Raw genomic sequence first — 21,238 nt, 5'->3', positions numbered from 1 at the left:
GCCTGCCCCGAGCCAGGTACCCTGAAGAAGGCTGGCCGAGCCTTCCCCAAGCCTGGTATCCTGAAGCGGACTGGCCGAGCCTCCCCCGAGCACGGTACCCCGAGGAGGACTGGCCGAGCCTTCCCCAGGCCCGGTACCCCGAGGAGCTACCTGAGCGTAACCCGGACCCGCGTCCTGAGGAGCAGCCCGAGCTAGCCGACACTCAGCACGACGAGGAGCCCATGGTGTGGGACCCAGCGCCAGACACCAGTACTGAGCAGGTACCCATGGAGGGGGAAATGGAAAGTATCCCGGGGGTAGCTGACCCCAGTCTGGCTACAGCAGACGTGGAGCTGATGTCGGTGTGTTGCGGTCAGGACCCCACCAACCCAGCAGCAGACTAACTGCTGCTGTTAGGGCCCCGGGCTGGGACACAGTGGAGTGGGTGGGCCTGTGTCCCCCCTGCCACCCCACTCATGGGTGGCAGTCTCCCCCTCACCCCAGCGCTCAGACAGTGAGCCCTGAACTATTGCTGTTGCTCAGCTCCTGCCAAGGACCTGAGCCCTGAACTATTGCTGTTTGCTCAGCCCCTGCCTGAGGGTCTGAGCTAGAACTGCTGTTTGCTGCCCCGCCCTGACTGAGGGCTTGGGGCTTAAACCACTGACTCTGTTTGCTCAGCCCCTGCCTGAGGGTCTGAGCTAGAGCTGCGGTTTGCTGCCCGTCCTGGCTGAGGGCTTGGGCGTAAATTACTGACTGTGTTTGCTCGGCCCTGCCTGAGGGTCTGAGCTAGAACTGCTGTTGGTTGCCCCGCCCTGACTGAGGGCTTGGGGCCTAATCTACTGACTCTGTTTATTTTTTTGCTCAGCCCCTGCCTGAGGGTCTGAGCCCGTGGACCTTCGGAGACTGACTTGCGGATTTAGGCCGTGTAGTGACGCGGTCTGGCTCCTGGCCGCACCTGAGACGGCCGAGCCCCCCCCACCGGACCCTTAACGTGGTGCCTTCTCTGAGGACTCTCGCCCAGGATGTGGGCGTGAGCTCTTGAGGCCGGTGAAAAGGGGGCCGCGGGAGAGAGGCCTCCCGCCCGAGAGATGGATCTTTCCCAGCTCCTGGCCCTCATGACAGAGAGCCAGGAGTGACAACAGGCAGCCCAGTCGCGCCAGCAACAGGAGCAGCAGGCCGCCCACCAACAACAGCAGCAGCAGCTCGTCGAGCAGCTAGGTGCTCAACAACGGCAGCTCATTCAAGACCTGGTTACCCAGCACCAGGACTTTCAGCGGCAATGTGTCCAGCAGCTCGCAGTGGCACTGACTCGACCGGGGGAACCCCAGCCAGGAGGTGCTGCAGGGGCCCCGCGGCCCAGCCCCCCAATCCGGCTGACGAAGATGGGGCCCGGCGACGACCCCGAAGCCTTTCTCATCACATTCGAGCGGGTGGCCGTCGTCGCCGGCTGGGCCCAGGACCAATGGGCCACCATCCTGGCCCCATACTTAACGGGGACTGCTCAGACGGTCTATTGAGGCTTGTCTGTGGAGGCAGCCCAGGACTACAGCCAGGTGAAAGCCGCTATTCTGTTCGCCCTGGATGTGAGTCCAGAGACCTACAGACAATGGTTTAGAAGCCTGGCATATCCTCCAGGGGCCCGGCCTCGGATAGTGGCCCAGGAGCTGCGAGAGACCTGCAAAAAGTGGCTACAGCCCGAACGCCGGACATCAGAGGAGCTGATGGAGCAGGTAGTACTGGAGCAGTTCGCTCATGTACTCCCGCCGCGAGGAAGATCCTGGGTCCTCCGCCATAGGCCGGCGACAGTGGCCGCGGCCGTTACATTAATGGAGGACTTCCTCGCAGCTGAAGCCCCACTGGGTGCGGCTGGCCGGACAGCCCCGCCCCGGACGGAGCGCCCCAACCCCGAAAAGAAGGGGGCGCCCACCCTCACGGATATACGAGTTTCCTCCCGTGGAGCAGAGGCCCGTACCCGTACCGCCGCGTCCTCCGGGAGACCCGCTTGGACCCCGGTGCCCGCACCAAGAGGGGACTACTGGCACCCGCCTGGAGGTAACCCCGGGACCCGGTCACGGACGGGACGAGCAGACCTGGGGCCCTGTTTCTCCTGTGGAGAGTATGGCCATTTACAGCGGGACTGCCCAGGACTGGAGTGTACCTTTAGCCAGGTTTACTCAGGGGAAGGCCGTGCCCGGCGTTGGCAAGCGGCCAAGATCACCGTGCCCGTGGTCATTGAGGGGCGCCCGACGGTGGCCCTCCTCGACTCAGGCTGCGGCCAGACACTGGTCTGCCAAACCGTGGGCCCGCCAGCTGACAACCGCCTGGGGAAGATTCAGCTGCAGTGTATCCACGGGGATGTACAGCCCTACCCAAGTACCCGGGCCCAACTGACTATTGATGGGGTCACCCAGCTGATGACAGTGGGACTCGCTCCACGGCTGGCGTACCCGGTGATCCTGGGTCGGGACTGGCCCGAGTTCCCCGCCGTACTACGCCACCATGCCAAGAGCAGCCCGCGGGTCACGCCAGCCTCAGAAGGGGAGGCCGCAGAGACCGAGGAGGACGAGGCAGGAGTCCCCGACCACGCCAGCCCGACAGGGGGACCTAAAGGTGCAGCCCCAGGAGTCGGCGAGGATCCCTCGGCGCCTATGGACTTCTGCTGGGATCAACGGGCCGACCCAACACTCAAACAGACCTATGACCAGCTGGCCATCGTAGATGGGACTGTCCTCGACCCACATCGAGCGGCGCAGTGGCCGCACTTTGAGCTGCGGCGGGAGCGCCTGTATCGTGTTGAGAGAGACTCCCGCATGGGGGATACCCGGACACAACTCCTCGTGCCTCAGTGTCACTGCCGGGCAGTCATGAAGTTGGCCCACGACATCCCAGCGGCCAGGCACCTCGGGCACGAGAAGACGCTGGCTTGAATCCTGGGGCGCTTCTTCTGGCCAGAAGTACACCAGGAGGTAAAGAATTATTGTAGTTCTTGCCCGGAATGCCATTTGGCTGCCCCAGCCCGAAACCCCAAGGCACCACTGGTCCCGATGCCTCTAATCGAGACCCCCTTCGAACGCGTGGCCATGGATCTGGTGGGGCCTCTCCCAAAGAGCAGTGCGGGGTTCCAATATATTTTAATCATAATGGACTATGCTACCAGGTTCCCGGAAACAATCCCTCTCCGAAACATCACCGCCCGCACCATCGCAGCTGAGCTGGTGAAGGTCTTCGCCCGCATCGGCCTGCCCCGGGAGATCCTCACAGACCAGGGGACGAACTTTACGTCATGGCTGCTCCAGCAGGTATGTGAGCTCTTGGGAATAAAGCAACTCCGGACCTCTGTATACCACCCCCAGACCGATGGGCTGGTCAAAAGATTTAATCGGACGCTGAAGGAGATGCTGCATAAGTTTCCCCAGGAGGACCTTCGCCAATGGGACCAGCTCCTTCCGCCCCTGCTCCTGGCGGTGCGAGAAGTTCCCCAGGCATCAACTAAGTTCTCACCCTTTGAATTACTGTACGGCCGGCAACCCCGGGGCCTGTTGGACCTCATGCGGGAAAACTGGGAGCAAGCCCCATCACCAGCCCAGGGCCTATTAAAATACGTACTCCAGCTCCAGGAGCGCCTTCAGCAGGCGGGAGCTCTGGCACGGGAGAATTTGAAAGCCGCCCAAGAGACGCAGGCCCAGACGTACAACCGGGGAGCCCAGACTCGGGACTTTCAACCCGGAGACCGTGTGTTACTCCTCCTCCCCTCCAGTGAATCAAAGATTTTGGCCCGGTGTCAGGGACCATATGAGGTGGTCCGGAAGGTGGGCCCGGTTACCTATGAAATTAAGCAGCTGGACCGGAAAAAGAAGATCCAGCGCTACCACGTCAACCTCCTAAAACCCTGGCGGGAACGCGAAGGTCTTCTGATTAACCCCTACCCGCCAGAGCCGGAGCTAGGACCCCAGGTCGCCCATACCGAGGACCCCGGGGAACCCCAGATTGGGGCGACCTTAACCGAGGAGCAACTCAAACAAACCCGGTGCCTCCTACAAGCCTTCTCCCGCTCCTTCACGGCTCAGCCAGGATCCACTACCTTGGTACAGCATCGAATCCAGACTGAGCCCGGGGTGGTGATCCGGGGCATGACCAGGCCCCTGCCGTATCATCGGAGGCAGGTCATTGAGGAGGAGGTACGGGCTATGTTGGACTTGGGGGTGATTGAGCCGTCGCAAAGTGAGTGGCGGAGCCCAGTGGTGCTGGTACCAAAGCCCGACGGCTCACAGCGGTTTTGCATCAACTTCAGGCGTGTCAATGCCATCTCCAAGTTCGATGCCTATCCCATGCCTCGGATAGATGAGCTGTTGGCCCGCTTAGGGGAGGCCCGTTATATTACCACCCTCGACCTAAGTAAGGGGTACTGGCAGATCCCCCTGGAACCAGCCTCCAGGGAGAAGACCGCGTTCCCCACCCCCACCGGCCTGTACCAATTTACCCGGATGCCTTTCGGCCTCCATGGGGCCCCGGCCACCTTTCAGCGCCTAATGGACCGCCTCCTCCAGCCACATCAGGACTACGCTGCCGCCTACCTGGATGACATGGTCATTTACAGTCCTCGGTGGGAGAACCACCTAGAAAGGGTCACAGCTGTCCTGAGGTCCCTGCGGAAGGCCGGGTTAACAGCCAACCCTAAGAAATGCCGCATTGGCTGGCAAGAGACCACGTACCTGGGATATACTATTGGGCATGGACAGGTAAAACGTCTTGTCGGCAAGGTCCAGGCCATCGCAACCTGCCCCCCGCCAGCCACGAAGCGCCAGGTGCGCCAGTATCTGGGGCTGGCAGGGTATTACAGACGGTTTATTCCCCAATTCGCGGCGATTGCCGCCCCCTTAACGGGGCTCCTGACAAAGGATAGCCCGCGGCAGGTGAAATGGACCCACGAGTGCGACGAGGCCTTCCAGACACTCAAGACGAGCCTCTGCAGCGAGCCGGTCTTGTACAGTCCTGATTTCCACCGGACATTTGTTTTACAGACAGACGCCTCGGAAGTGGGACTTGGGGCCGTCCTTTCTCAAGAAACAGAGGGGGAAGAGCATCCGGTTCTTTACATCAGCCGGAAGCTGTTTCCCCGAGAGAAAAACTATGTGGTGGTCGAAAAGGAAGCCCTCGCTGTGAAGTGGGCCTGTGAAGCCCTGAGGTATTACATCCTCGGAACCCCCTTCACCTTGGTCACCGACCACTCCGCCCTCCAGTGGTTAGCCCGCATGAAGGACCATAATATGCGGCTGCAGCGGTGGTACTTGGCCCTGCAGCCCTATGCCTTCACTGTGCGTCATAGGGCCGGGAAGGACCACGCTAACGCGGACTTCCTCTCCCAGCTGGGGGGTATGGAAGGGGCTGGCCCCGCTGCCCGGGAGCCAGCCTTGAGGGGGGGGCCGTGTAGTGAGGTGGTCTGGCTCCCGGCTGCACCTGAGAGGAAGGAGCCAGAACCGCCGCCACAGTGGGCGGAGCCATTGCCGCCTGTCCCGCCCCCCGGAAGTCAAGGGGCGGGACAGGAAGTATAAAAACCCCAGCCCAGAGCTCAGTTGCAGCCCGGCGGCCGGAGAGGACAGACGTTCCTGACCGAGCTCCTGCTGGACCGAGCCTTCCCCGAGCCAGGTACCCTGAAGAAGGCTGGCCGAGCCTTCCCCGAGCCCGGTATCCTGAAGTGGACTGGCCGAGCCTTCCCCGGGCCCGGTACCCCGAGGAGCTACCTGAGCATAACCCGGACCAGCGTCCTGAGGAGCAGCCCGAGCTAGCCGACACTCAGCACGACGAGGAGCCCATGGTGTGGGACCCAGCGCCGGACACCGGTACTGAGCAGGTACCCATGGAGGGGGAAATGGAAAGTATCCCAGGGGTAGCTGACCCCAGTCTGGCTACAGCAGACGTGGAGCTGATGTCGGTGTGTTGCGGTCAGGACCCCACCGACCCAGCAGCAGACTAACTGCTGCTGTTAGGGCCCCGGGCTGGGACACAGTGGAGTGGGTGGGCCTGTGTCTCCCCTGCCACCCCACTCATGGGTGGCAGTCTCCCCCTCACCCCAGCGCTCAGACAGTGAGCCCTGAACTATTGCTGTTGCTCAGCTCCTGCCAAGGACCTGAGCCCTGAACTATTGCTGTTGCTCAGCTTCTGCCTGAGGGTCTGAGCTAGAACTGCTGGTTGCTGCCCCGCCCTGACTGAGGGCTTGGGGCTTAAACCACTGACTCTGTTTGCTCAGCCCCTGCCTGAGGGTCTGAGCTAGAGCTGTGGTTTGCTGTCCGCCCTGGCTGAGGGCTTGGGCATAAATTACTGACTCTGTTTGCTCGGCCCTGCCTGAGGGTCTGAGCTAGAACTGCTGTTGGTTGCCCCGCCCTGACTGAGGGCTTGGGGCCTAATCTACTGACTCTGTTTATTTTTTTTGCTCAGCCCCTGCCTGAGGGTCTGAGCCCATGGACCTTCGGAGACTGATTTGCGGATTTAGGCCGTGTAGTGACGCGGTCTGGCTCCTGGCCGCACCTGAGACGGCCGAGCCCCCCCCCACCGGACCCTTACACTAGGAATTGTAGAAAATTGTAAGGAAAGCAAAAGGACACAAAGATAAATCTATGGCTGGTAGAGTTAAGTACAATGAGAAGGAGTTTTTAAAGTATATTAGGAACAAAAAGAATCCTAACAATAGTAGTGATACATTGCTAGATGGGAATGGTAGAATTGCCAATAATAATGCAGTCCAGTGACTTATTCATCTTTATCCATCATGAGGTCCAAAATAGAATTGCCTTATGTTGGGTACAATACCTTTTGTGTTAGAAAAATCATCTATAATTTTTAAAATGCTAATGATACTTTACTGCTGGCTGCATGCGTCTTCCAGCATATGTGTCCCAAATTGAAGTCCCCCAGAACAGCACAGTTTTTCCTTCCACGCATAACAGACCAATGCTGAGGCAACAACTCATCCTGATTTGATTCAGTGGTCTGTAACAGACCTCCACAATTACTGCCTCCTGGGCTTTGTTAGTTAGCACACTGATCTGTACGCATTCAAGATCCTGCACTTCTGAGCTAACTCCTACACTTGGCTACACTTACAAATTTGCAGCGCTGCAGCAGGGTGTGAAAACACACCCTCTCCAGGGCTGCAAATTGCGGGGCTGCAAAGCGCCAGTGTGGTCAAAGCCCCAGCGCTGGGAGCGCGGCTCCCAGCGCTGTCCATTATTCCCCACAGGGAGGTGGAGTACGGATAGCGCTGGGAGAGCTCTCTCCCAGCGCTGGCGCTTTGACTACACTTAGCGCTTCAAAGCGCTGCCGCGGCAGCGCTACCGCGGCAGCACTTTGAAGTGCTAAGTGTAGCCACTGGAATGGTGTCTTTAATGTAGAGCTCTACCCCCCACCTCTGTTATGCTCTCTATCCTTGCTGAGCAGTTATAACCAGTGATTTGGCATTCTAATGATGCAAATCATCCCACCAAGTTTCAGTAATGCCCATTTACCCAGGCTCCTAGCTTTGGTATATAAACAGTTGGAAAAATTTCCTTTGTTGCACATTTCTCCCATCAATACCTCATCTTGTGCTGTTAGTTTAACATCCTCCTGTCTTCTCCCGTTAGTCTCCAGCTGAGAAGATTAGCCCCTTGTTTGTGAGATGCCCGCCATCCTGTTCCTACAGCCCCCTCTCCCACTGGAATGTGGCCTGAAGCATCACAAAACCAAAGTCTTCATCTTCACACCGGTTGTGCCACCACCAGTGGTTCACATCCAGTATTTTCTGCCTTCTTTCAGTCATGAGACTGGAAAGATATTTGAAGATATCACTTGGACTTTCCTCTTCTTCATCTGCCTTCTAAAACCCTGAATCTCTCCCGAATCTGTGTAATTCCACATGGGGCCGAGTCATTGGTTACAATGTGTATCATCACCAGTGGAGACTTGCCAGGTGTCTTCATAATCCTGCCCAACCTTGCAGTTGTATCTTGTAATTCAATCTACTCTGAGCAGAGTACGACCTGCATTACTCTCAAACCTGCCCTGGACTGGTTGTAGGGGGATGGGCAGACATGAGTCCAGCCAAGTATAGCCCATCTGCTGTTCTTCATGCAGCTTTCTGAACAGGTGATGAAGCTGGTTCCCTGACCTGCCAAAGCTGTTTCTGAAGTGTAGGCAGGAGCTCAGTAGGGCCTGGTCTACACTAGGACTTTAATTCGAATTTAGCAGCGTTAATTCGAATTAACCGCGCACCCGTCCACACCAGGAAGCCATTTAATTCGACCTAGAGGGCTCTTTAGTTCGAATTCAGTACTCCACCCCGACGAGGGGAGTAGCGCTAAATTCGACATGGCTATGTCGAATTAGGCTAGGTGTGGATGCAAATCGAACTTAGTAGCTCCGGGTGCTATCCCACAGTGCACCACTGTGTTGACGCTCTGGACAGCAGTCCGAGCTCGGATGTTCTGATCAGCCATACAGGAAAAGCCCCGGGAAAATTTGAATTCCTTTTCCTGTCTGGCCAGTTTGAATCTCAATTCCTGGTTGGACATCGGGGCGAGCTCAGCAGCACTGGCAGCGATGCAGAGCTCTCCAGCAGAGGAGTCCATGCAATCTCAGAGTAGAAAGAGGGCCCCAGCATGGACTGACCGGGAAGTCTTGGATCTGATCGCTGTGTGGGGCGATGAGTCTGTGCTTTCGGAGCTGCGCTCCAAAAAATGGAATGCAAAGACCTACAAGAAGGTCTCCAAAGCCATGGCACTCAGAGGATACAGCCGGGATGCAACGCAGTGCCGCGTGAAAATCAAGGACCTGAGACAAGGCTACCAAAAAATCTAAGCGGCAAACGGACGCTCCGGAGCCCAGCCCCAGACATGCCGCTTCTACGAGGCACTGCATGCCATTCTCGGTGGGTCTGCCACCACTGCCCCACCAGTGACCATGGACTCTGAGGATGGGATAGTGTCGACGGGCAGTTTCTCGGCGATGTTCGCCGATGGGGAAGATGAGGAAGGGTTTGTGGAGGACGAGGCAGGCGACAGCGCTTACAATACTGCTTTCCCCGACAGCCAGGATCTCTTCATCACCCTCACAGAGATCCCCTACCAACCCTCCCCGGCCGTTAACCCGGACTCTGAATCAGGGGAAGGATCAGTCGGTAAGTGCTATAAACATGTAAACATTTATTTTTTAAAAAACAGGAATAAAAACTATATGAAAAGAAGGTCAATGCATATAGGGATCGAACAGAAATCCTCTTGGGACAGTTCCACGAAGCTCTCGTAGAGGTACTCGAAAAGCCTCCGCAGGAGGTTCCTGGGGAGAGGTGCCTTATTGGGTGCTCTGTGGAAGCACACTCTTCCGCGCCAGGCCATCCTGAGGTATAGTGGGAGCATTGCCTCGACCAGCATGGCAGCATAGGGCCCTGGTCTGTGCAGGGATTCACGCAGCATGCGCTCTCTGTTTCTCCTGGTGACCCGCCTCAGGGTGATCTCGCTCGGCGACTGCTGCATCTAATTAGGGGAATTACTTTAATGTTACTATTGTGAATGCTTGACTTTTCCTTTGCATAACAATGACCGTCGTTTAACAGCCACGTGTTGGAGGCTGCAGAGGAAAAGCATACAGGGATCTTTCCCGGGGACAGCCGCGAGGGGCTGGAACAGGGTCAGACTTTATGCTTTCCAGATTGCCTGCAGCAGGAGGGCACTGCTATCCATTAACTGTTAAGCAGCCTAAAGTTTACGGCTTACCAGGCCTGGCTGCTACACGGATTCTGCTGTCCTGCCATGCTTGTCCGATCTCCAGTGCAAGACCCCAGGCAATGAAAGCGAATGCCGAAAATTCGAACTTGTCCTGAGATCACATGAGCTTAGGTGCCCTGTATGGTCTTGTTCACAGAAACTTAGTAGACTGTGTTCAGTGTTCGCAAACATGTATCTTTGCAAGGAAATCACTTCCTTTTCCCCCATCACACAGCTGCGGCTCTTTCCCGAACTGCCCCGGCATCCCCCTCACAGAGGCTGGCGCAGATTAGGCAGCGAAAGAAAAAGACTCGGGACGAGATGTTCGCTGAACTGATGGCCTGCTCCAGAGCCGAGGCGGCCGAGCAGAGACAGTGGAGGGAGACCCTCTCTCAGCAGCAGCGCTCACACAGCGAACGGGAGGACAGGTGGCGGCAGGAAGACCAGCAGGCGACTCAAACGCTGCTTGGGCTAATGAGGGAGCAAACGGACACGCTCCGGCACCTTGTGGATGTTCTGCAGGACCGCAGGCAGGAGCAGAGAGCCCCCCTGAACTGTATCTGCAACCGCCCTCCCCCGCCACAAAGTCCTGTCCCCCCCTCACCCAAAATCACAAGAAGGAGGGGCGCTAGGGGCCGTGAAAACTGTCACTCCACCCCAGCAGAGCGCTCATGTACCAAACAGCTCTCATTCCCTAAAGTATGAGAATTGCTTCCCTTCCTGGCTCACCCGATCCCAAATCCCAGTTTCATCCCCCAACTGTGTAGTTGAGTATTAAAAATAGTTTGCTGTTCATTACTGTTTCCGTCATGTTTCTTTGCAGAAGACTTTGTGTGAAGGGGGGGGAGGGGTTTGTTAATTGCATAGGACAGCCACCATTAACAGGGTGGGGTACAGACATGGGGGCAGGATCAACAGCAGGTCACACACAGAGTGCAGTCACTAGGCACCCGGGTCACTCTGCGAGGTGTCTGCTGCCCCAGGTCAGTCTGGGAGGTGTATGTTGCCCCAGGGTCCGAGCGCCTGGCATACACAAATGGCAAGGCAGGCTGCCCTTACCATGCCCTTCCACCCTAGCCATGAACCTCTCCGATGCCCTGAGCCCCAGCCAGAGCCATCATCCCCCCACACCTACTCACCCTTCCCACACACCCCTCACCCCTTCCTGCAAACCCTCCTGTAACCGTCCTCCCCCCAGAGACCGGTGTAGGAGCAGGAGCCTGTCAGTCCTCGAGTGTAGAAGCGGTCTGTACATCACTGCACACCGTACCCACCACAGTCTGCATCCCTGTTTGAACCCTTGAACGCGAATTCGTTAGTAAAGAAAACTTTGTTAATTAAAAATGTTCCAATAACTTTATTTTTAAATGTCTGTTGGAAGGGGGGAAACCTGGTGAACGGGGTATGTAACCGCTGAAAAAAGTGAATAGTAACTGAAACAGGGGCAGGTTCAGCTTCTCTGTAAAGAGACTGGACAGTCATAGGTTACCCTGCTCTCTGAGGAACCTAGCTTTCAAAGCCTCCCGGATGCACAGCGCTTCCCGCTGGGCTCTTCTAATGGCACGGGTGTCTGGCTGAGCGTAATCAGCAGCCAGGCGATTTGCCTCAACCTCCCATCCCGCCATAAAGGTCTCCCCCTTGCTCTCACAGAGATTGTGGAGCACACAGCAAGCAGCAATAACAATGGGGATATTGGTTTCGCTGAGATCCGAGCGAGTCAGTAAGCTCCTCCATCTCCCCTTGAGACGTCCGAAAGCACACTCCACCACCATTCTGCACTTGCTCAGCCGGTAGTTGAAGAGCTCCTTGTCACTGTCCAGGGCGCCTGTATAGGGCTTCATGAGCCAGGGCATTAGCGGGTAGGCTGGGTCCCCGAGGATCACTGTAGGCATCTCCACATCCCCAACAGTTATTTTGTGGTCCGGGAAGAAACTACCTTCCTGCAGGCATCTAAACAGACCAGAGTTCCTGAAAACACGCGCGTCATGAACCTTGCCCAGCCACCCGACGTAGATGTTGGTAAAACGTCCCCTATGGTCCACCAGTGCTTGCAGCACCATTGAAAAGTAGCCCTTTCGGTTAATATACTGGCTGGCCTGGTGGGCTGGTGCCAGGATAGGGATGTGAGTGCCATCTATAGCCCCACCCCAGTTTGGGAATCCCATCGCGGCGAAGCCATCTATGATGACCTGGACGTTTCCCAGGGTCACTACCTTTGAGAGCAGTAGGTCAACGATTGCGTGGGCTACTTGCATCACAGCAACCCCCACGTTAGATTTGCCCACGCCAAAGTGGTTCGCTACTGACTGGTAGCTGTCTGGCGTGGCAAGTTTCCAGAGGGCTATGGCCACTCGCTTCTGCACACTCAGGGCTGCTCGCATCTGGGTGTCCTGGCGCTTCAGGGCAGGGGCCAGCAAGTCACAGAGTTCAAGGAAAGTGCCCTTACGCATCCTGAAGTTTCGCAGCCACTGTGATTCATACCAGACCTGCAGCACTATGCGGTCCCACCAGTCCGTGCTTGTTTCCCGGGCCCAGAATCGCCGTCCCATAGCATGAATGTGACCCATTGCCACCATGATCTCCGCGGTGCGGGATCCCGTGCTTTGTGAGAGGTCTGTGCCACTCTGACACTTCATGTCCTCACCGCGCTGCTGGAGCCTCCTCGCCCGATTTCTCAGCAGCTGACTGTGGAAGAGGTGGACAATAAGGTGCGAGGAGTTGACAACGGCCATAAGTGCAGCGATGATCGCAGCGGGCTCCATGCTCGCAGTGCTGTGGCGTCCGCGCTGTCACTGACCAGAAAAGTGCGGTAACAGATTTCCCGCCGGCGCTTTCAGGGAGAGAGGGCGGGAGTGACAGTTGAATGACGACAGTTACCCAAAACCACCCTCGACACATTTTTCCCCCAGCAGGCATTGGGGGCTCTACCCAGCATTTCAATGGGAAGCGGGGACTGCGGGAACTGTGGGATAGCTGCCCAGAATGCACCACTTCCAATGTCGATGCTTGCCCCGTTAGTGTGGACTCACAAAGTCGAATTAGTGTCCTTAGTGTGGATACACAAATTCAAATTCATAAGGTCGAATCCACAAATTCGACCTAAGTTAAATCGAACTACTCTTGTAGTGTAGACATACCCTAGGATTGCACCGGAAAGACTCATTGCACCAGTGCTAGCTGCCTGCAGTGCATGGTAATGGAGACACAGTGCCTGTCCTCACTGGGTGCATCTCCACTCACCACCAGTGAGAGCAGCAGCAGAAACTGTACTGTTGAGTGGTATATACAGCATGGGGCCTAACCCTCAGAGCTGCGCTCCTAGTCTCTGATGTGCCCTGCCTCATGCAAGCAAAGCCCCCTCATTGTCCACCTTCAGATCCCGCCTCAAAATCCAACTTTGCTGTGATGCCTAAAAAGACACGAGAGTGGTTAGGCTGCTGGTGCCTACCACGCTGACCAATATTGTCTCATTGTTTCTTGGTACTGCCCAACTGTTGTCTCCTGAATTACACTGTAAGCTCTCTGGCAGCAAGGACTGTATTTTTGTTCAGTCTTCTTACAGCACCTAGCACAGTCAGGTCCTGGTCCACGGCTGGGGATCCTAGGTGCTGTTGCAATGCAAGTACTAAATAAATTCACGGAAAAGCGAGCACAGTCCCAAGGGAGGTGTGACCACCAAGGCACCATCGTCAGAAATGTCATGTTTGGATTGTATTGTATGGTGTCTCAGGCGCGTGGGGCCATAATTCTCCGGTGTATATAAGCCCAATGGGGTAGGTAAAGACAGACAGTTTATTGCAGAATTAGCACCGCTTTTCCTGGCAGAGGAAAACAGTTTTGCTTATTTTCTGCACAACTTTTATTTTGAGCTCACAGCGAGGCAAAATGCCAGGGAGCGACAGCCTGTTTACCTAAGAGCAGCTAAAAGAGGCATGTAGCAATCAAGGTATTGAGTGGGTAGGGCTGAAAATAGATCGGCTTGGAAAGGCTTTGATCAAAAGCGATCAGCAGGGGACTGGATGGCTCAGAGCACTGGTAATGAGATACGGTGACTTTCGTACTCAGGAGGCAGGCTCCAATCTAGCCCAAGCTAATGAGTAGGCTGGGTGAACTAAACTGGTGAGCTCAGTCTGGTTCCTTGTGAGCTGCTGCCCACCGCATGGTTGGAAGGCCCAGGATGAAATGGGCCATGGAGACTGAATTGCCCTCTCTGCCCCTACTGGATATAACCATTCAGCCTCCAGAACTGTCAGGGGGTATTTTTCACTGTGCCCAATGTCAGAGTCTCTCTCTTTTCTTATAGTCAGTAAAGTCGGGCAGAGAATGAGTTATCACCATCTGTGCAGGCTAGGGGAAGAGGGAAGAATGCTGAAACAGGGCAGCATGGACAGGCCACTGGCCCTGCCATCAGGGGCGGCTCTAGGCATTTCGCCGCCCCAAGCACGGCGGCACGCCCCAGGGGGGCACTCTGCCGGTCGCTGGTCCCACGGCTCCGGTGGACCTCCCGCAGGCGTGCCTGCGGATGCTTCACTGAAGCCGCGGGACCAGCGGACCCTCTGCAGGCACGCCTGCGGGAGGTCCACCAGAGCCGCCTGCTGCCCTCCCAGCGACCGGCAGAGCGCTCCACGTGGCCGTGCCACCCCAAGCACGCGCTTGGTGTGCTGGGGCCTGGAGCCGCCCCTGCCTGCCATCAGCTGAAGTGGCGCTGGAATGTGCAGCTGCCATTAGGACTGATACAGACTCCGAACAAGGAGTTACAGGCATAGCCTGAAGCTGACTCGAGGAAGCCTGAAGGACAGATGCAGGTGAGAACCCATGAGACAGAGAGAGTCCTTCAGCTGTGGTAGCCGAGCAGCTAGACCGGGGCTGCAAGAGCAATACCCAAACCCAGAGAACCTGAATCACCAGTCTCCTGAAACCTCGCTGCCAACTCTCCACACTGAGATGATGGGTTTGCTCCCAGGCCCTGGCTCTGCTGTGTAAGGCCAGGGATCGAAAACAGAGAGGTTTCTCTAAAGAGCAGTGGGGAGACACCAGTATTTCTCTTTGCTGCCTGATGGACAGAGGGCACACCCAGAGCAGATGTTCAAGGCAGCCATGTTGGGAACATCCATTTGTTTATGTGTTCTCCTCGCCTGTTCTGGTCATTCCAAAATGGTCACGCTCCCTCCATTCTAGTGACAGCCTCATCTGGTCCTGGTTGCAGGTCCCATTGCCATGGTACAGGTTCCGCCTTTGAGCCACCCATGCTCTATATCAGGGGTTCTCAAATTTAATCGCACCGCAACCCCCTCCTGACAACAAAAATTACCACACGACCTCAGGATGGGGGACAGAAGCCTGAGCCCGCCCATGCCCCAGCAGAACATAATTTCTTAGTGCAATAATGCTGGGGCTGAAAGGGCTAATCCTGGGATCCATAAACAGGGGAATCTCGAGTAGGAGTAGAGAGGTTAATTTGGCACTGGTGTGACCACTGCTGGAATCCTGTGTCCAGTTCTGGTGCCCAGTATTCAAGAAAGATGTTGATACGTTGGAGAGGGTTCAGAGAAAGACATGAGAATGATTAAAGGATTGGAAACCATGCCTTATAGTGACAGACTCAACAAGCTCAATCTATTTAGCTTAGCAAATGAAGGTTAAGGGGTGGCTTGATCACAGACTATAGGTACCTCCATGGAGATGAAATATTTGATAATGGGCTCTTCAGTCTAGCAGAGAAAGGTCTACCAAGATCCAATGGGTGAAAGCTAAAGCTAGACAAATTCAGACTGGAAATACAGGGTACATTTTTAACAGTGAGGGTAAATAGTCATTGGAACAATTTACTTAGAGTTCTGGTGGATTCTCCACCAGTGGTAATGTTTAAATCAAGAGTGGGTCTTTTTCTGAAAGCTCTGTTCTAAGGATGATTTTGGGGACAGTTCTCTGGCCTGTGTCATAGAGGGAGCAGACTAGGTGATCACAATGGTCCCTTCTGGCCTTGGAATCTGTGAATCTATTAATCATAGATAGTGTATAAGAATAGATGGGTTGTGGGTTTGTTCCACATTGTAATTTCTGGGTTCTTTGCCTTTAGGGGTGGGGTTTTCAAAGGTGTCTAGGAGATTTAGATGCCCGGTTCCTATTTGAAATTAATGGGGACTGGGCATCCAGCTCTCTCAGATGACCTTGAAAATCTCAGCCTCGTTCTCCACATCAGTTCTCCTATGCTTATCTAGTCTGACCTCCTTTATATCACAGGCCACCAACACCACCTCATCCCCTCACACTAAACCCAACAATCAAAATTAGACCAAAATATTGCGACCCACAGGAGCGTCAATTATTATGTACCACAGTGTCGTTGCAGCCATGTTGGTCCCAGAATACTAGAGAGACAAGGTGGGTGAGGTAGTCTTTTGTATGGGACCAACATCTGTTGGTGAGAAAGACAAGTTTTCTCTGAAGAAAGCTCTGTGTAGCTCGAAAGCTTGTCTCTTTCACCAACAGAAGTTGATCCGATAAAAAGTATTGCCTCGCTCATTGTCTCTCTCTGTTATGGGCCACAGGCAGAGAAAAGGAGGGACTGAGGTGCACCAGTGCCTGAGGCCCCCGCCATGGCAAGGAAATAATTAAAAACTACAAACTGCAAAACTACAGCAGTGAGCAGCTCAGAGAAAGCTGCCAGATGTCTGGACTTTCCCACAGCATCTGTGCTTAGATAGAGAAATCTGAATGGAAAATAAAAATAACAAAACTTTGCAGCATGGCTATTTTTGCCCTGGGATCATGACGCCTTTCCGGTCTCCTGCTCTCAGATAAAACTGAGTGGATCTCCAAATGCACTAACTGTATAAATATTGGCAGCTCCCCGGCTGGCTTTTCATCACCAGCCAAATCTGCGGATGGCAGTGAGTTCATGACATCTCTTATGTGAGCTTAAAGGGGGTTGTTGAATACTCCGGCTCACTCCAGCTCTGCAGAGAACAAGATAGCAATAAAATGGTGTGACCTTCCGACTTCATTTGAAGGCCTTTCTTGCATGCTGGAAGATGGGTGTGCTGGCTGGGTGTGTCTGTCCACTGGGAAGTTGCATATGTCTGTGTCCTTCCTGTATAATATTTGAAGAATACATCCTCTTAGTTTTCATCCTTTCCATATTCTCACGTACACATATGATACTATCTCTGTCAGGGCCTAAATGATCAAAAGGTAGGCAAGCTGAGGGCTCCATCCAAATCCCATTGAAACGAATGGGAGCCTTTCCCTTGACTTTAGTACAGGTGGGATCTGGCCCCAAAGGAACCTACATAAAGGTTGGATTTTCAGAAGTGCAGCTATGGGCTGCTTTGAAGTTTCAATGAGCTGTCAGCAGGGAACCTTGTCAAGTGGAATTTGCCTAGCTGCACGGCTACTGTCATCCTAGGTGTGTTGTGATGCTGTAAATGTTGCAGATTAAAATACAGGGACAAAACAAGGGGGTAGACCGAGACATGCCCTTGGACAGTGGTTGATGGAGGCCGATATGATTTAGAACAGGGGTGGGCAAACTATGGCCCCCGGGCCGGATCTGGCCCATTAGGGCTTTGGATTTGGCCCATGGGATTGCCACCCCTGTGGCGCTGCGGCCCCCGTGCTGCTGCTGGAAGTGGCCGGCACCACATCTCTGCAGCCCCTGGGGGAGGAGGGGCAGAGGGCTCTGTGCACTGCCCTCACCTCCAGGCACCACCGCCGCAGCTCCCATTGGCTGGGAACGGGGAACCGCAGCCAATGGGAGCTTCGGGGAAGGTACCCGCAGGGGAGGGCAGCACGCGCAGCCATCTGTCCCCCATCCCCCAGAGACCACAAGGACATGGTGCTGGCCGCTTCCAGGAGCTGCGCAGTACGGCGCAGGGCCAGGGCAGGCAGGGATCCAATCTTAGCTCCACTGCATGCCACTGTCACCCCAGAGCCGCTCCAGGTAAGCGGTGCTGGCCCGAAGCCCACACCCTGAACTCCTCCTGCACTCTGAACCCCACCCCTGCCCTGAGACCCCTGCCACACCTGCACCCCAATCCCCTGCTGCATCCCTCCTGCACCCCTTCTGTGCCCAACCCCCCTGCCCTGAGCCCTCTTGTACACCCCGCACTCCTCCTCTGCCCCAACCACTTGCCCTGAGCGCCTTCCTGCACACCACACCCCCTCCCACACCCCACACTCCCTCCTGCACCCCAACCCCCTGCCCCAGCCCTACATTCATGGCCTTGCATGCAATTTCCCCACCCAGATGTGGGCCTCAGGCCAAAAAGTTTGCCCACACCAGAGTTAGACTGCAAGTACTTTGAGCCAGGGACTGTGTCTTCACATATGTTTGGACAGCACCTAGCACAGCAAAGCTTAGTTTAACATTTGCCAGTAGTCTAGATTCCCTGATCATATTTGTGTCTCTTGATCAAGTGCTCGTTCTAAGCCATTGTCAGGGCTGATTCCCTATTCTGGCACTTCGAGTGCAGAAGGTGGGGCCCTCAAGGATTCTAATAATTAATACTGGCCACTCCAGGCTTGTGTTAAACTCCCACGGTTACAGCTTCTCTCTGACCTTGGATGGGTAGATGCTGCCACCACCCAAGTGCAGAACCCCTTTGAGAGTCCAGGAAGGCGCACTTGGGAATTCCTTCCTGTGGGGTACCCTGAAGCCCTTTGTCACACACACACACACACACACACACACACACACACACACACACACACACACACACAAAGACACGGGGAAGAGCTGAGACAGAGGGAAAAAAAAGGGAAATCTGCCAGCTAATTAAGTAACACGTGCACAAACCTCTTAAGACACACACACAAAACAAAAAAAGAAAGAAAATACATCTGGAAACTCAGGCTAGATTTTAAAAGAGCAACTACAAGGATTAAGTACCAAGAATAGCTTCTTGAGGTCCAGCTTAAAGGTTACAAGTAAACCAAAAGCACCTGAGGTTAGCACAGAGGAATCCACAAGCCATAACAAAATAACCTAATCGTGTCCTCCTAGACATTTCCTGATCTACTTACATATCTGGGGTTTTAAATGAGTAGTTTCTAGGTATGATACTGATGATTTTTTCATACCTGGCCCAAGCTTCTTACAGTTTAGCTGCTGCCCTGTCTGCCTCTCCCCAGGAGAACAACCACAGACAGACAAAAGGGGAGTCTTTTTTTCTTCTTCAATTTTAAGAAGTCTTAGCCTTCCCATTGGCTCTTCTGGCCAGGTGCCCACTCCCTTCCTTTTACCTATGCAGAGCAGTGAGACTTTTTAACCCTTTACAGGTAGAGCAATTAGAGAACAGCTACTAAGAGAGATTTTATAGCTGCTGGCTGGCTGGGTGTCCAGAAAAGAAAGCTACCCTCCCTCCCTCCCCCTGCTTCATTTATCACAGTACCTTGGACACCTTGAAGTTGTTGTGTTTTGGCTTTTTTTAAATCTAGCAAAAGCCTAAGTTCCCAGATGTATTTTCTTCCTTTTTTTATTAATAACATTTACCTCTTTTAAGAACAGAATTGGATTTTTGTGTTTTAAGAGGTTTGTGCCCCTGTTGTTTAATTAGCTGGTGGCTACAGCTGATTTGCATTTTTTTCCTCTCTCTCTTTCTCAGCTCTTCCCTGGAGGGGGCGAAAGGGCTTAAGACTGGAGTCTGTGCTGCCCCTCCTCAGAGGCACGTACAGAAGTGCCTAGGAGGGCTGCTCTAACTTATCACAACCTCCATAAGGCTGCCGCTGGGCTGGGCAGCAGCCCATAATCCCCTGTAGTACGCTTCATTATGGCATCCCGCCCTGTGTGCTACAGCTTAGGTCAGCTCTATATTGCTCCTACACCAGTAGAATGCTCCCCTGGCTCCTGTATGGCCGCATCACTTCACCAGCCGTGTACAGGGACCCAAGCACGGGGAAAGGGATAGAGAATAAGACTGAGAATATATTATTGCCCTTATATAAATCCATGGTACGCCCACATCTCGAATACTGTGTACAGATGTGGTCTCCTCTCAAAAAAAAAAAGATATTCACTAGAAAAGGTTCAGAAAGAGCAACCAAAAAAAATTAGGGTTAGTTTAGAGAGGGTTCCATATGGAAAAAGATTAAAGAGGCTAGGACTCTTCAGTTTGAGAAAGAGGAGAGGGGAGGGGACATGAGATAAAAATATAAGAGATGTTGAGATGAGTGAAAAAGGATAAAGTATATTATTTATTTAACACAAACACAACACAAAAACTAAATTAAAAAAAATGAAATATAGGGCAAAAAAAATAAAAAAAAATCAAAGAAGTCTTCTTCTTTGAGGAACAGCTTGGAACTCACTACTGAGAGGAGGGGGGAGGAGTGAAGGCAAGGGGAGCTGGGGAAATAATAAGGGGGAAAAGGGCTAAATTCATGTAAGTCTATTAGATGGGATGGGTAAGAATGGTGTGGAATGGTGTCCCTAGCCTCTGATGGGAGATGAGGATGAGGAGAGATCACAGAGATGATCATTGCAGATCATGGTCCCTCCCTTTCACTCCCTCTGGCATAGACCTGGGCTTAGATGGATGGATGGGATAGATGGATGGTGGTCTTTTTTTCTTCTTATGTTCTTATGTTATGAAGAGTTCACCCCCTAATTGGCAAATATCCGGGCACAGCACTACCCATTAAAATTCAACCTTAGACTGACAGATTTTAAGGTCAGGAGGGACCATCAAGATCATCTAGTCTGACCTCCTACACATTGCAGGCCACAGAATCTCACCCACCCACTACTGTAATAGACCCCTAACCTCTGGCTGAGTTACTGATGTCCTCAAATCATGGTTTAGAGACATCAAGCTACAGAGAATCCACCATTTACATTAGTTTAAACCTGCCAGTGACCTGTGTCCCACACTGCAGAGGAAGGAGAACCCCCATCTGCAGGATCTCTGCCAATCTGACCTGGAGGAAAATTCCTTCCCAACCCCAGTTATGGTGATCAGTGTGATCCTCTGTACAAATAGGATTGCATCAAAGAAATACCTGACTCTTTCATCAATTTCCCCTCCTTACTGAGACAACCTGCAAGCTCCCATAATTTTAGCTAATGATCTGGGTCAAAAGGGATAACAATAAGAGACTCTGGAGTGCAGTGGAGTTTAAAGTTGGCCCAAGAGGGAATTTTGTGAACACTTCTTAGAAAACGTGTTTTCTTTTGTTTTAATTATGAAAATTCATCCGTTTAAAAAATCCAAACCTTTTGATAGCTGAATGGCTGGTAACTAAAGGAGGCGGGGCAGGGGCAGATTTCTTGAAAGTTTAATCAAAGGCTTTTCCTCGTGTCTTTTTTGAATGTTGAAATATGTGGCAGAGAGTTTTCTTTTTTTTTAAAGTCTTGAGAATGGATTTGAAACTGGATTATTGCTGCTCTGATTCCCCTGAGGCTGCAACGCTGGGCTGGCAATCCGGTGTGAGAGCTTCAGATAAAGTCTGAGTGAGCATCTCAACGGGTGTGTTTCTTATCCAAACCAAACCTGCCTAGCGTCTGAGGATGACTCACTGATTTA

This window comes from Mauremys reevesii, linkage group 2, assembly GCF_016161935.1.
Source record: "Mauremys reevesii isolate NIE-2019 linkage group 2, ASM1616193v1, whole genome shotgun sequence".
Classification (NCBI taxonomy): domain Eukaryota; kingdom Metazoa; phylum Chordata; order Testudines; family Geoemydidae; genus Mauremys; species Mauremys reevesii.
This window is presented reverse-complemented; position numbering follows the sequence as displayed.